Below are 11,094 nucleotides of genomic sequence, written 5' to 3' on the forward strand. Positions count from 1 at the left end.
GGGAGGCTCAGTCGGCTAAGCGCTGACGTGGGCTCAGGTCATGATCCCACGGTTCGGGAGTTCAAGTCCCGCATGAGGCTTGCTGCTGTCAGTGGAGGGCCTGCTTAGGATCCTCTGTCCCCGTTTCCCTCTGCCCCTCCCTCACTAGCTCGCTCTTTCAAAAATAAATAAAACATTAAAAAAATTTAATGGTTTCTAGTACTCCATATTTGGCTTGCTAAGAAAAATACAAAAACTTTGGAAATACGGCAAAAATATGGCACGTACTTTCAATGGTAAATAAGGTGAATCCCCTCAAAGACTAAGAATAAACTGTGTCAACTTATTCTTTACTGTTTAATAAAGGGTCTAGATTTCCTGAAGACACATGTTAACCTGTAGATTTTTTTCCAATTGAGATGCAAATGTTTTCTTTCCAAGAGGAACTTTAACTCCCTAATTTAGGATATATTGCCCTCTAGGATATTACCCAGTTTTATAACTAAACCAGCATATTATATTAATATTCATTTATTGAATTGTTAGTAAATATTAACTCCTCTAATGCTTTTTGAGCCAGTCTCAACCTCTTACTGGTTTCCTCATTAATTAATGAGTAGAATAAAATCTTTAACTGATGTTCATTTTATATTTGAATGACATTCCTGATTTTACATTCGTGGAAATTATTCTTAAGTAGAGTTTCCCATAATTTAGGTAATTATTCCCTGATTTGTTGACATTGGGTTTTTTTTTTTTTTCACATTTGCTGTTGGGATAGCATTGTAATGAGCATCATTTTACTTGTAAAAAAATATAATTCTGACATCTCTGATATTTCTTTGACATAGATTACTAGAAGTAGAATTTACAGATCAAAGAATACTGTTAAATTTTTTATTGATTTTGCTGAATTGCCCTTCATGAAGATTATACCAATGCATTCTCTCAATCACAAGGAATTACAATAGTGTGCTTTCTAAATTTAATCCAATCTTCCCTACAATAGACATTTTAATTTATTTTAAACAACTGGACATTTGATAAACATAGTGTTTAGTTGTTTATTTATTTTTTCAGTTGTGATTACTATATTGATTACCAGTGAGGTATATGCTCTTTACATGTTTTGGGGTTTCATTTACCCATTGGTAATTTTTCTTTGAGAACCGCAGATTGATTGTCTTTGGCCCGTTTTTCTGTTGAGATGTGTTTCTTCTGCTTACTAATTCAGAAAAACTCTTTCTATACCCTCTGACCTCTGGCTGCAAAAGTTTTTCATAGCTTGCCTTTGGTTCTTAATTTCATTTATGGTGTGTTTGGGATATCTTACATTTTACATGGCCAGAAATATTTTTTACTTTTCCTTTTATGCTTAGAAATGCCTATATACCGACTCACATTAGATGGGCACTACTGCTTTAGCTCTATGGAACTTACTTTGGTGTAACATGCAGTGTAGGGATAGAAGTGCTTTCCGAATTGTTAATTAAGTTCTTAAAAATTAGTATTGAGTATGCTTCCTTTCTCTCCAGATCTGCAATGGTGCCATTTAAATGCACTAAAATGCTTGTGTCTAAATTTTGTTTCGATATCTTTTCAGTTTCATGGATCTGTTTGTTCTTACACAGCTCCTACTGTTTTAATTAATGATGTAAGTGCTTTTTAACAACTTGCAGTTCTTGCCTTCAGTATCCAGATTTGCTTTGATATTCTCATTTATTGTTCTATATTAATTTTCAAGTAAATTCCCAATTTTTCAGTCCCCCAAAAAAGTCATTTTGATTAGAATTCCTTCTTAAACTGGAGACAGTTGATACTTATGAAATATTGAACATTTCCATCCAGGAGCATGAGATGTTTCCTTTATCAGACTCTCCTTTAAAGTTCATCAGAGAAGTGTTTTGCTTGTCTTCATTGAAGGTTCCACATAGTGCTTCTTGAATTGATACCCAATGATTTATATTTTGGTTGTTTTGAAAACTTAGAATATGATAAATTTTTATATATTCCATAGTCATTTTGAAACTAAATGTGTCTTTTAATTACAAAGTGGAAGATGAAATATATACCTATTAAATCAATCTTTTAAATTGTAGTTCTCAAATCCTCTGTATCTTATCTATCTTATATCTGCATGATATGGCTTGAAAACCATTTCATAACAATTTCAGGCCTGATATTTACAACCATGTGTGTCTTCTAGTTGCTTTAAAATGGGCATTAAATCAGGATAGGTCTTAATCAAAGATCTGAACCCTGGCTGCCCATTAGAATCACCTAAGTAGTTTTTTTTTTTTTTTTTTTTAGTTATGAATGCAGAATGATTTAAAATGAACCTCTGTGAATGAGAGCCTGGGCTTTACTATTTTTTAGAAGTTTCCCCAAGTGATTCTAATGGAACCAAAGTCACAAACTAGTGTCCTAAATTATTATGATCATGTGAAATTTACTACACATTTCTACAGCCAATCATATTAACAAGTGGAACAAATGCTATCTGGACACTCAAGAAATGTACATACTAAGCCACCAGCAAGGTAGCCTGTGTATCTTTAAGGAAAACAGTGAGCATTCAATATTTGAGTTCTGAGTCTCTAACAGGCTTTACCTCTAACTTGAGTAGCTATATAGTTATATTCCTCTGTGCCTTCTTTTTCTCGCTTTTGTAATAAGTTGATGGAACTAAATTATCTATAGGAGTAATTTTAAACTCAATCATTTAAAGATATTTCTGTAAAAATAAGTAAAAAATGAACCAAGAAATCAAGGATTATATGCAGGTGGGATGCACAAGTAGTCCTGGTTAGCTTGATGGTGAGATTTAATGTAGAGTCTCAAACTCAGATGCCTTCAGGGGCCAAAAAGTTAGCACCAATTTGTGAAGCAGCCAGGGCTAAAAAGTATGAGATCAGTTGTCAATTTAAGGCTCATGCAATGTCTAATGACATTCAAATTCAAGTATACAGAACAGTGGTCTCCAATGTAGTGAATACAACCCAGCTAGTATACCAAATGACCCACTGGGCTGTAATAAAATAATATGCTTTATTAATATTTAGTATGTGGATAGACAATACTGTATATGTAACTGTATAAGTTAAAATACCTATATTGGGAAATAATGCTTAAATCTTCTTCATTTCTTCAATACATCATTTTATTTATTTATTTTTAATTTTTTGAGAGAGAGTATGTGTGTGAGTAGGGGAGAAGAGCAGAGAGTAGGGGAGAGAGAGAATCCCAGGCAGGCTCCTTGCTCATTGTGGAGCCTGAGGTGGGGCTTGATCTCATGACCCTGGGACCATGACCTGAGCTAAAATCAAGAGTCAGAGGCTCAACCGACTAACACACCCCGGTGCCCCTCAATACATGATTTTAAAAGAATGTTTAGACACAACTGATATAGATGAGTCACTTGCCCTTGAACAAGTAACTTAACTTCTCTGAATCCTTTACTGTAAAATGAGAATAGTAGCAAAATTTTCCTTGCATGGCTGTGGTGAAATTTAAATGAGACAATGCATACAAGTCTCAAAGATTGTTAGATACTCTTACAACCAAGTAATATCCAAATTAGCTCTCCTATTTCTCATCTGGCCTTTCTGTTTCAAATCCCTCTGCTATATTGTCAACTCAATTATCTTTCTAGAACACAGCCCAAACATGTCACCATACTGCTTGAACCACACATTTGTTAATGCACACACATGTGTGTGCATGTACACACACACGCACACACACACACACACACATCAGTGATTGGTTTCCCATTGTCTGCAGAGCAAAGTCAGTAGCTAGTCCAGTGGTCAAGACCATTTACAAGCTGGCCCTTCCACCTCTCCTGGCTATTTTGTCACCACTCTTTGACACACACCCATTGACACGGGACTCTGTCCTTTCTTCAATGTGCCAAGAATTTTTACAGCTCTATTTCTTTTAGGAATTCCCTTCCTCTGCTTTTTCCCCCTAACAAAGTCCCACTGCCTGTGTTTGTGGATTACTTACTGTCCCTAGAGTATGTCTGGTAGAAACAGGAGGAAACAAATCAGAACATATCTGAGATGTCTTTGAAGACATCAAAACTTGCCAATTATGATTATACAAATGATTAGTTGTCTGAGACAAACTGAGACATTGATGAGTGTCTGTCCTGCCAAAAGTATCCTTTCTTTACAAAGCAACTCTCATAGGCTTCCTATGAGTGAGTGTTTCTGGTTTATTTCAAATGATTTAATCTATAGAAATGTAATTTTCAAGCAACTTTTAAAGAGCAACACTAACAGTATGTAAACCAAAAAATCACCTGTATATCCTTACGATAAAGGGATCTAATTGGAAATCAAACCTCAGTCCTCCTGGGTAATAAGTAGAGAAGAGGTGAAAAGCAAGTCAGGATAACATACTATCTGGAATACCTATACTCAAACATTTTAAAATGGCACTTATTTCATTTAGATAACACTTATAGATTTTCCGGTGTCCAAGGTGTTAAAAAAATATATACCATATATTCCCTTTGATTCCAGGATTAAATACACATACACATATCCACATACACGCACGCTAGGTTCTATTTGAACAACATAAATGTAAACTTACATGTCATAATGAATTTTTGGCTCTTTATACAGAGAATGATAGCATGATTAAAAGCCGGATCTTACGTATTTTCTATTTCAGCTTCCTTAATTTTACAAATGAAGAAAGACCAAGAATTGCTGACTCATTTGCAGATGATAGCATACCTATTTAACACCTTGCCTCCAATCCTTTAATTCTTTTTTTTTTTTAATTTTAATGTCTATTTATTTGTGAAAGAGAGACAGAGTGCGTCTGAGGGAGGGGCAGAGAGAGAGGGAGACACAGAATCTAAAGCTGGCTCCAGGCTCTGAACTGTCAGCACAGAGCCCAACACGGGACTCAAACTCCTGAACTCTGAGATCATGACTTGAGCCAAAGTTGGTTGCTTAACTGACTGAGCCACCCACATACCTCCAGTCCTTCCATTTTTATAGAGCGAGTGTTTCCTCTTCCCTGCCTTGTTCTTCTTCCATCACCTACCTTCCTCTAGTTCCAGCTTTCTTTGGTTGTCATAGTAAGTGCCAAGACCGCTGGGTAGTGATTGCTTCAACCTGGATGGTATCACCTGAGCCACACAGGCACCCCGGATAGTCCATATTGAGATGCATTATCAAAACTATAATACCAAAAGAGCAAAATATCTCATTAGCGACTTTTGTATTGATTGCATTTTGACATGGTAAGTTTGATATATTAGTTTAATACACTATAATTTAAAAATCAGTCTCACCAATTTTTTATTTTTTAATGTGGCTACTAGAAATGTAGTTACATTCCTATGGACAATGCTGACCTAAAGGCCTCAAGTGTGGCATGTCACCTGGAGTAATGCATTACATGGGCCCTCCACACCTATATTTATCACGGGTACAGGGAAATGGAAATTACAATGCTGAGTGATTTATTTTCTTATTCTAGTAGAACTTGTTTTTCCTATTTCAAAGTGCACGTCTAATTTGGAATGGATCCCCCTGATGACATTTCTCCAAAAGTTTTGTATGTGAATATATACATATATATAAAAAACTGCCACTGATGTTGAAAGGCTTTCTTCATTAAAAGATTTTCTAGATGCACTCAACAAGAGCTTTATATAGCTTGCACAGAAAAGAAAGTGCTTGAGGTAGCAGAATGCACAAAAACAAACAAAATGCAAATATAGGAATTACAGAAGTGGCTTGAGTTATCAGGCAATACTTTGCTGCTTCTAAGTCAAAAATATACACTTTATGTATTTAATTAGTGATTGAGCACCTAGACTCAGGAGGAGTCTTAATCTGCCTTAAAGAGTGACTTCCTTTCACAAAAAAAGGGAAAAAAAAGTTCTGAGCCTCTTGCTTATAAAAAGGTCAGGCTTGACTCAGACATAAATTATTCACAGATATTAATATCCTTTTGTGTAATACTTTTTGAAGTGGGACAGATGTAATAATATGCAGGGCTAAAATTTTGAAATCCTTGAGAGAATATTTTTTCACAAAAGTTTGGATCTGTAACTAATTAAAAATGAGACTGAAAAAATGTATGGAGATTCAAGTTCACATTAAAACTGTCCAATGGCAAAGACCTTTCACATTTTGGAAGACATAACTTTGTTTTTATCTTTCCCTGTTGTTTCCTTTAATGACTGGTAATAAAACAGAAGGAAATACATTTTAGCCCTAAGACACATCTGGAAATGATATTTCAAATAGTCCTCCCATCGGTCCCCCAGAATGAAGTTTAAGCACCTTGGTGACCTACTTCCCTTACCTCTGGAAACTTTCTAGATGAAATCAGAAGGGTATTGACAGTACTGCAGTTTCCTTGGGGCTTGGGGAAAATAAATATGCATTCCTCTCTTTTCTAGCTCATCAGTGGTTAGTTCCACCCACATTCTTAAGAGCAATAGCCAAAAGGTGGAAGCAACCGATGTGTCCCTGGACAGATGAATGAATACACAAAATGTGGCATATACATACAATACAGTAGTATTTAGTTTTTAAAAAAGAAGGAAATCCTATAATACGCGACGATATGGATGAACCTCGAAGACATATTAAGTGACATTAGCCAATCACAGAAAGACAAATACTGTATAATTCTGCTTATATAAGATATCAAGAGTAGTCAAAATCACAGAGACACAAAGTAGAAAGGTAGTTGCCACGGGGGGTTGGGAGGGGAGAGTTTGTTTAATTAAATTTAAATTTAACAATTAAACAATTAAATTTAATTAATTGTTTAATGGGTATAGGACTTCAGTTTTGCAAAATGAAAAAGTTCCGGAGACTGCTTACACAACCATGCGAATACACTTCACACCATTGACTTGTATGCTTATCAATGGCTAATATGGTAAATTTTATGTGCTTTAAAAAAAAAAAACAACAACAACTCAGCAGCAATGCTCTTTTTCTTTAATTCACGTATTTGGCTGGTTGATTCAGTTTTATTTATGTTTATCAGAAGACATCAAAATCTACCGTGGGGGGGATGTTCATCAAGTATTCGGTGTTGGAACTCAAAGGCTCTTGGACAGCTAACCCACACCCACCGTTGTACATGCTAGTGTGGGGGGTGAGGTCCAGGGAAGCAAAATGGCTTTGACCTAAGACCATGAGGTTAATTGGCAGGTCAGCCGGGGCAAAAATTAAATTCCTTTACAACACAATACTCTATTTTCTTACACATATTTGTGACCCAGCAAACCTTCATGTTATTACACGTTTTTTATTTTAATGAAAAACCAGCTTAGGTGTTAATCATTGCCAAGGTCTTGTTTTCATCAATTGATTGCTTACCCGAAAGCTCTTTAGCAAATTTGAACAGAGTGAAACGTAGAAATGATGAGGCCTCATTAGTATATGACTTCCCTGAATGCCTAGGCTTCAGCAATTCAATTTTTACAGTTTTGATCTTCTTCAACACTAATGCGAATTGCTGCTGTTTTGTTTTTTTTTTTTTGGCTGCTGAATCTTTTGTTCAGAAAACACTTAAACGGCGAGACAGCCTGTGGTGAGGTTCATATGACTGACATGTTTAGAAGACCAAATGTTTAAAGCGTTGCAACTGACCGTCATTATTTGTGCAGATTCCCTACCCAAAGAGATTGAGAGAAAATACAAAGAAAAAGATAAAAAAGGAGTGTATATGATTAGAGCTTTCTAATTAGCTATGCAGAAAGTTGGATGATGTGTTTATACCTTAAAGTGTCTACCTCTAAAATATTCCCCATGTAGCCCTCCAGAAAGTCAGGCCACCTGCACACACAGTGTTTTTGTAGATTCACTGCCTTTGTTGAGAACAGAAAACAATTCCCAAGGTTCGCAACTCATGCTGTCCAACGCTCACGTTCCCCTCTCTAATCCAGGGGAGCTGTGACTTCAGAGAAGAGGTGCAACGTGGTTTCCACTTTTAATTTGCTCAGTCTCTGGAGCACAATATCTCAGTATCATTATTATTTTTGCTCACCTATATTGTCACTACGATTCTGTAGAACCACAGCTCCCCACCTCCCCACCCAGGTGACCTGAGCGTGCTGCAGTGAACTCAGAGGGCACCACAGAAACTTTAAATTGTTGGGAAAGCATAACAATACTTGGTCATGGGAAATTTGGACACCATGCAAACTGGTAGCTCCAGAGTTGATATTTTCAACACTAGATTCCACTGCATTTCTTTGATGACACCATATCTTTATGTAGCTGGATATTTCGCAGGCATTATGATATAGAGCCAGTACTATGCAGGACACGTGGGTGGCTCAGTTGGTTCAGCATCCGACCTCTCTGACAGTGCAGAGCGTGCTTGGGATTCTCTCCCTCCCCCATCTCTCTGCCCCAACCCTCTTCGCTCGCTCTTTCTCAAAATAAATAAATAAATAAACAAATAAAATTTAAAGCAAGTGCTGTGCACAAATCCATGTGGACCAAGAAATGAGGGTGACAGCATCCAATCTGATTCCAAGTTTAAGATATTGTACAAAGTACAACAGGTGCACCCACCTTATTAGTAAATAACTGTGGTTACCTAAGAATAAAATAAAGATAGTATTTTTGTCTTTTAATATATGTGTTTTTTTTTCCAGATGGTTACTAAGTGGTTAGGACACAAATATATATTGAATTGTTTGGACCTAAGTATTTAATAAACAGCTGCTAAGTATCTAAGTATTTATTTTGGCCTCGAGACACCATGAAAAAATTACTGAGACACCACGGTCACCATGAACAGACAAAGTTGAGGGTCTTCTGTTGTGAGGAGTCTTAGAGTTGATATTGTGGTTGATTACTGCTGTCCCAACACACCTTCTAACAATGATAACATGGAGGAATTCTATTACCAAAAAAGTTGGACAACAGCAGGGATTGAAAAGCTACTCAGAAAGACCACTGCTAAGCGATTGAATATGGCTTCCAACCTGAAACTTAAAGAAATTTCTTTGTTTAAATGATGGTTCTAAAGCATATTGAAGAGTCAGCTCTGCTTCTTGGAATCATATACCAAGAAATTGTCATTCTGTTTTAAAGCAAACAATGTACGGGAGCCCTAAACAAATTTCCTTTTAGCCTTAACATTCCTGACCCTGCCAAAATGCATCAGGGAATGAACATCAATGGGGCACAACAATCACCTCTCACTGAGCTGTGCTTCCAGGTAGATACCTCCGGGTAGGAGTGTTCATTACCTTACATATTTTCCTGGAAATCTGGTTTCCAGGCTGCCAAGTGTGATTACAATGTCATGATGAAACCCAAGGAAAGAAGTCATGTATGGATTTCATGTCTCTATCAAAGAAAAAAAAAATGATTTTGTATTGTCCAGCATCACATTATTAAGCATTTTCTTGATTATAAGAGAGTCTGAGATGCCTGAAATGGCCCTAATTAGAATCAGAAGTCCCCTGTCACAATCACAATTCTGTACCCAGTTGGTTGCAACACATTGACTGCCATTGGTGATCATTTTAGACCATGTTCAGGTTTTGTCTTTCTAGTCCAATTTTTCTCACTTACGTCTTTTGCTAAAAGCCACTTCAGATAGATTTGGGAAAAAATGGAGTCATACATTCCAGTAAAACATCATGGTGATGCTTACTGAACTTCTTTGAAGCGGATTTGTCAACAAAATTGATTTTTTATCGTTCACCATGTCTCTGCACGTTCAGCAAGAGTAGCTTATCCTGCCAAATGGGACAACTTTTAGAGACTTGTCTTAATTACCTGCATTCATAATTAGCTAATGACCAGCAGACACACAAGAATGTGTCCTAGATGCCCCTTTGCCTGTATCCAGTCTTCATTCATTTTACCCTCAGAGATTTTCCTTATTAAAAAGCCATGTGGCTAGGACAGATGGCCTGCATGTGTTATCTCCATCTTTATCAGCATTGAGGACATTTCCGTTGGGGTAACTTGACAGTAGCAGAATTTTCGGGAATATTTATCCTAAAGCCATCTGGCATTGATTTTTCAGCCTCAATCCCTGAGGTTTCATGAGGGTCTTAACGTGAAAGAGATAATAAGTCTCTGGCCATTGCAATTGCTGAGGGATTCACACTTTGTGCGCTTGCTAATGTAAGGCAAAGGTCATCTTGGAAAGTGTGCTATGTCCTTAATAGTCAAAAGATGATAAGATGAAACTGAGAGTTTGTTTTATGTTTATAGAATAACATCTAAAGCCAAAGGAACTGAGTGCAGTCCTACTCCCTGAATTTGGTAGAGTAAAAGTTTGAGTAAGCCGCATATATCTTCAGCCTTAGTTTCCTTGTGTGTAAAATGGGAATAATCTTAACACCTAAATCATAGTGGTTGGGAAACTAAATTTGAAAGCAGTATTCAAATATGAGTTATAATGACCTAAGGAGGAAACTGGTATTTTGAACTCGGCAAGATTAGGGAATCTGATGTTAGCATATTTATTGTGTAGGAGTTCTTGCTTATATTTTATTGATTGTGAGTTACTAGTATATCGGTGAGAGCTCTAGAGAATTCTTGCAGTAGAAAAGTGCTTCCGTTGAAGACAGTCTCATTTTACCACTTCCTTAACATAACAAGTACCTAATTCCTTAAAAAGGCACCTGTTTAGCACCTTAGTAATATCTAACGTAAACTAGTGTTTCGATTATTTCAAAAACCTCGTCCTTCTTATAAAGCTTTCAGTAAAGACAATGTTATAATGCCATAACCGTCTTTTCTCTTAACCCTTGACATTTTGACCTTTGAAACATCTCTCCTCAATTTAAGCACCAATTTTTAATTCTATCATTTTCTCCCAAAAGCCAGAGGATTTCTGAGTTGTTCTTCTTTTGTTTTCATGGGTAGAATGTTCAGAAACCCACTTTTCTTGATGGAAATTCGTAAACGAACACAAACAGGGGGGCATTCTGAGGGCTCAGCATCTTCCCTTTCCGCTCTTCCTCTCGCACAACACCCAGAGATCGCAGTTACTTGCACAATTTTGGTAGCAAATTGCACCATCTTCATTCATTCTTTCTTTTTTCTAATTGACTTGAGGTTGACTCAGTCTGAGCCCTGTTTTGCATGCCAC

The sequence above is a fragment of the Panthera tigris genome, chromosome D4 (genome assembly GCF_018350195.1).
Source record: "Panthera tigris isolate Pti1 chromosome D4, P.tigris_Pti1_mat1.1, whole genome shotgun sequence".
Classification (NCBI taxonomy): Eukaryota; Metazoa; Chordata; class Mammalia; order Carnivora; family Felidae; genus Panthera; species Panthera tigris.